Raw genomic sequence first — 6,455 nt, 5'->3', positions numbered from 1 at the left:
CACTTTTGAATGTTCTGATGTGTATGTTTTTGTGAACCCTAGTGTTTTTCTCTTTCTTTAGTCACTCTAGGAGCCGTTGAGAGGTTGAGTTGATAGCTTCTGGGCTAGAGTGTTCTCTTTGGTCAGTGGAACCGAGTGTGATCCATCTGTGGCGGAGTCAGTCTGCCGGTTCAGTTCTGTGACAGTTGAGGGTAGATGCCTTCCACCCGACTTTGAGGTCCTAGACTTGACTGTCTGGACGTCAGTTCAGGGTTGGACTGGGTTTTTCTGCTCGTGGTGCTATCTTGGTCTGTAGAGACAAGGTAGTCAAGTTCAGAGGACAGGATGGGTCAGAGGTAGTCTTCTGAGGGAACACAGTAGGGATGCCTAGAGGTTTGATGTCAGCCTGTCAGGTTCGTAAGGTGCGTAGGAGGGGTTGTCAGAGGGTTCTAGCTCTTGTTTGAGAGTTTAGCCGTCAGGTCAGGGAACCAGCCTCAGTGTTAGTTGTTAGAGAGAGAGTTCTTAGTTGTTTTCCCAGGCGAGCTGTCAGGTTTACCACCTGTTAGGGAGTTAGAGTTTGGTGTAGGAGTGGTGTCTGGATGCAGAACCATTTCTACCCTTCCTTATAGGATGACGCCTGCGTAGAGAGAGGTAGTAGTAGAGTAAGGGCGAGACTTGGTAGACAAGGGTTTTATCCGACCTAGTACCTTGCCCTGGAGTGTTCCAGTGTTGTTGTGGGAAACGAAGGGTAGATCCTTGAGACTTTATAACGACTGTAAGCAGTCGACCAAGGTCACTACCAAGGGCAGGTATTTCCCATGCAGGATGGATGATCTATTGGGGCAGCTAGTAGGAGCTGTTTGTTTTTCCAAGATAGATCTGAAATCCGGGTACTACCTGTGAGGGTTAGAGTTAGTTTTGGGTTAGCAGTGAGAAGAAGCCAGTTGGTAAAGGTGAAGAGGTGAGAAGAGAAGAGAAGAGTAAGGATCAGAGTAGCGCAGTGGAAGCGTTGAGTTTCAGAGGAAGTTGGGTATTGCTAGAGGTGTCTCCTATTGGAAGAGTGTTCTTAGGAGAACCGGGAGTTTTGACTCCGGCAGTGCCGTGTCTCTCTTTTAGGAGAGAGGTTTTTAGGTTTTGCTTGCTTGTTTGCTTGCTCGTTCATGTATGTTTGATGCTACGTTTGGAGTTTGCCTGTTTGTTTGTGGAACATTCGGGGACGAATGTTCTTAAAGGGGGGAAGAATGTAATACTCGGCTAGATTCCGGCATCAGAATCCCTACCTTCCGGCGGAATCTCCGTTGGAATCTAGAATTTCTGAAGATGCCAGAGGCTTCTAGAGGGGTAAAATGTGTTTTCTAAAATGTTTTCACATGATTTCATGGTTTTAAATGAAAATGATTTGAGTTTTGAAAGGAAAGACCAAGGAGGCATTTGCCAGGTTCGGCCGCCGAACATGGAAAGGCTTCGGGAGTGCTTTTGGCCTCCGAAAGTCTTGTTTGAACGAGCCAAGGTTCGGCCGCCGAAAGTGAGGTTCGGCCGCCGAACTTGCATGAGTTAGGGGGCACGTTAGGCCGCCGAAGGTCTTCGACCAGGCCACCTATAAAGGGCCTCAGACCGAAAATGGGCGAGTTTTCTCCCCATTCTCGGGCTAAGGTGAGTTCATGTCCTCCCTTGGTCGATTTCAAGTTTTCCTTTGACTTTCCAAAGTATTATGAGTTTTATCCTTGGTTTTGAAGAGTTTTAAGCTTGGATCTAGGATTTGGAGCTTGGAGACCCCGGAGCTAGTTTCCTCCACATCTCCAAGGTTCGGGTCACACCAACCCTCGATCTTCAAGAGGTTAGTGTAGATCTCTGCTTTTCTTTATGTTTTAATGAGTTTTAAGTAAGTTTTATAGAGTTTGATGGTTGAGTTTGGGTAGAAAGGCATGTTTAAGGTTTATGTGGGTTTTATGCCCAATGTATGTTTATATGATGCTATGTTGAATGTTTAGGCTAGGTTATGCATGTGGGAGAGTGTATGCATGATTGGGAAAGAGTATGTGAGGATTTGGGTTGTTTTGATGGTTTTGGCCTATGTGGGTCATAAGCTATCTATGTATGTTTTGATGTGTGTTTTGGAGTTTAATCTAGTTGTTAAGCTCCTTTATGCATGGTTAAGTGTTTATGCCTGTTTTGGTTAAGTTGGGTGTTTGTTTTGGGGTGTTTGGAAGGTTTGGGAGGCTTGAATGCATGTGAAGCTGAGTTCTGCCCTTCTGGGAAGAACTCAGGTTCGGCCGCCGAAGGTGGTTTCGGCCGCCGAACCTGCCTTTGGATGCATGGTTTGGCCGCCTAACCTTGCCCCCGAAAGCTGAGTTTTGGCTTGAAAGCAGACTTTCGGCCGCCGAAGGAAGGATTCGGCCGCCGAAAGTGCCTGACTTTCGTCTCTGGAGTGGGACTTTCGGCCGCCGAAGGTGCCGCCGAAAGTGCCCGAGTTTCGTCTCTGGAGGGAGGGTTCGGCCGCCGAAGGTGCCGCCGAAAGTGCCCTGTCCAGCCTTTTCTTGGGTGTTTTCCATGCATGTTTCTATGATGTTTTAGGGGTTTTTGGGGGTATGTTTATGAGTTGTTTAGAGTATGTTTGGCACCTCATTCGAGTCTACCTGTGTAGGATCGGACCCGAGAGACCGAGGAGGCCAGTAGTGTTAGATGTGCAGAGCAAGTTCAGCGTCTGCCAGAGGTGAGTAGAACTAACTTAATCTTTTATTTTAAGAAAATCAAATGCCTAAAGCATGCTCATGCATCATGATTATATGTAATAGGATGATTGCACTAGTTTCACGAATGTGACGCATTGCATTATTTGATGTTGATTCAGGAGGTTCGGACCAAGGCGACTTCACTAGCCCATATCTGTCATTGAGTCTTGGGTGAGTCTTTTGAGAGCCGGAAAAGTACATATAGGAAAGTCCTTGTGAGCTCTCTGTGGACTAGGCACCCTGTCATGTATGTGAAAGTCCTGTGTGAGCTCCTTTGGGGGAGCCGGGCACCGACAGAGGGATTTTTGAGGTCATGTCCGATCCTTGAGAGTAAAGGATGCTAGCAAAGAAAGGAACTCTCAAAAACAGTCCGTGGGGAATATTTATTTGCATGAACCCCGAGACGGACAAGATACAGTTATGTGATTTCTTTGTGTTATGACGCATTTCATGAGAGCATGTAATTAATGAACTGTTTTCTATGTTTCTACTCACTGGGCTTTTTAGCTCACCCCTCTCCCCTAACCCCAGTGTTGCAGGTTTGAGGTTTATCGGGAAGTCTCAAGAGCAGAGGTTATGCTTTTGTGATAGTTATAGATTAGTACTGTTAGTGTGGACATGATGTAATGTAACTGAGTTATTGAAATGTAAGGTTAATTGGAGTTATATTTATGGATTAGTATTGTGCTTGGCCTTGAGACTTGGTTAGTCCCTGTTTAATATATGATGTATGTTTTGTTATGCTAGATGTTGAGTTATGTCTGAACTAATCTTGTGGCATGTGTTGTTTACCACGTTATGTTATGGATGAGGACCCTAGTGGAGGTCTGATGTTTGTGGTTTGATGCATGCACAGGTTAGGTTCTAGTTTCTTGGATGTAATACCAGTTTGATGTATGTTATGTTGACCCAGCTAGAGTTGTGATGAGGGCTCTAGTAGGGGGTTCCTTTTTTGTTTTCAGTTATGTCGCATACAGGTCAGGCTCGGTATTTACATCAGATGTTTCAGTTTTTATATTAAAGTTTTGTTCATGTATGGGATTTGACCAGGTGATAGGAGGTATGTTTGGCTTGCTACGGGTCCCGGCGGCCTTAAGCCGATCTGGATCCTAGCGCCGGTGGCGGTTCGGGCCGTTATAGAGGGGTATCGGTTTCCGGGCTGTTACATAGAGGATATTGAACAATCAAGATAGAATTTGTCCTTCTCTTTGAGAGAGATATCTTCTGAGCCCCTCGATAAGTGAGACTGAGAAATGCATTTGCCGTGCTCAAATGAATTGATAGTGTGATCAATATCATTTTGATTTTATCAGTCTACTTAGAGATCGAGAAATCATAAGTTTGAAAATTATAAGTTTGACATTGACCATGACTTATGTTTAAACTAGATATCGTGTGACAAAGGAATTAATACATTTTCTATTTATTAGGCTTTATCGGACTATCGATCCTCATATTAATTGGGTAGTCATAATGTCTTGCTAGAGGCCACTTATGATTTATGGGCCTTGTGGGACTGAACCTATTGCCAATTAATGTGAGGCTATTGGTTCACACACAAAAGAATGTTGTTGCTAAAAGCTATGATTAATAATAATAAAGTTTTATTGTTATTAATATTAATTATTTATTATTATAAGATAATAATATTTAAAAGGATCTGCAATCTATCTGCAACTGTTACAGATAAAGGATTCTATCACATAAATATTTGAGTATCTGCGAGATTGTGATAGTTGGTTATGAACACAACTTTATCACATAAGATATTTGAGTATCTGCGAGATTGTGATAGTTGGTTATGAATACAGCTCTATCACATAAGATATTTGAGTATCTGCGAGATCGTGATAGTGGGTTTTGAACACAACTCTTTTACGAAAAGAATTATGGGAAAACTAAAAGACTTAAAACGTATAAAACTCCTGCTGCGAATTATGTGTGATATTTTTTTGGAAAAATCGTTTTGAGCTGCTGTAACGACCCGAAAATCGGACCGCTACCGGCGCTAGGATCCAGGTCGGCTTAAGGCCGCCGGGACCCGTAGCAAGCCTGACATGCAACCTGTAAACCTGTTTAATCCCATACATGATCAACAACATACATAAAAAAAATTAAAACTGTTCTTTCATACATTCTCTCATACACCAAACTCAACCTGTGCATGCACAGAACATAAGCATAAACATAACTATGACCCCTCTGTGGGATCTCATCAATGCCCCAATGGGCGATACAATATGTTGAGTTGGTTTACATAAACATCATGACACATCTGAGATCATGTATTAAAAGGGATACCTTATACATAAAGTCAAGCACAATCTCTAATCCTCAATATCATTACATGTCTAAAACTGTACTTTTACATAACATTAATACATTTATCATGTCCACACTATCTATTACATACACATGACTTCATTACTCTTGCGGACCTCCTGGTCTACCCTGTACTTGCAAACCTGGGGGATTAGGGAGAGAGGTGAGCTACTAGAGCCCAGTGAGCAGAATAATAAAACATTCAAATCATATCACAACATGGAATGCATCACATCACAGCTAATCACATCAAGGATGAACTTGTCACCAATAGCCCTCTACATAGTCCAACTGTGCCAGAACGTAGAATGGGTCTTGGTCTTTCTCTTACATAGCATAACATAACATGGTCCAACTGTGCCAGAACGTAGAATGGGTCCTGGTCTTTCTCTTACATAGTGCCAGCGAACGTAGAATGGGTCCCACTGGTCTTACATTCCGTACCGTACATATCACATCATCACATCATAGATCGAGGGCTATGGATAATCCAACGTTCATCCACATTAACATTAAAATATGCAATGCAACATATTCGTGAATTCTAGTGCAAACAACCTAAATCATCACATGGCTTTCATGATGCATGAACATGCTCAAAACTTTACAATTTGATTTACTTTAAAACGTAAAGGTTTATTCTACTCACCTCTGGATAGCTCTGACTAGACACTGGAGCAGCTGACTCACTGCTGGGGTCCTTGGTTCCTCGGGTCCGAACCTACACAGGTGGACTCAAATGAGGGACCAAACAACTAGAACATAACTCTAAAAACATCCCCCAAAACCCTCTAAAACTCCTCAAAACATCCATGCAAAACATGCAAAGGAAGGCTGAACAGGGCAGGTTCGGCGGCACCTTCGGCGGCCGAAAGTCCCTCCAGAGCCGAAACCCAGGCAGGTTCGGCGGCACCTTTGGCGGCCGAAAGTCCCAGACAGAGACGAAAGTCTCTTTTCGGGGGCAGCTTCGGCAGCCGAAAGGCCTGCCTCCCAGGCAGGTTCGGCGGCCGAAAGTCCTTCGGCTGCCGAACCTGGTTTCTGCCAAAGGGCAGAAACTTGGTTCCCTTTGCACAATTTCCTCTCAAAACCATCCAATATGCATTTCTCCTAATCTACAACATACATACTCAAGCATGCAAGTTCCTAGGGGCATCAAACTACCTTAAACCCCATCTACAACACATCAAGCAACCACATTGCTCATAAACATACATAAAACCCATAAACCTAACCATGAGCTAAACATGCATTTTACCCCATAGATCTACTTAAAACTTACTTAAAACATGCCATAAGCTCAAGATCGGTCCTTACCTCTTGAAGATCGAGAGAAGAACGACCCTAGCTCGGAAAATGGGAGAGAAAGAGTTCCTTGAACCTCCAAGCTCCAAAACTTGCTCAAAAGCTCAAAACCTTCAAAAC

The sequence above is a fragment of the Manihot esculenta genome, chromosome 6 (assembly GCF_001659605.2).
Source record: "Manihot esculenta cultivar AM560-2 chromosome 6, M.esculenta_v8, whole genome shotgun sequence".
In the NCBI taxonomy this organism is placed as follows: domain Eukaryota; kingdom Viridiplantae; phylum Streptophyta; class Magnoliopsida; order Malpighiales; family Euphorbiaceae; genus Manihot; species Manihot esculenta.
This window is presented reverse-complemented; position numbering follows the sequence as displayed.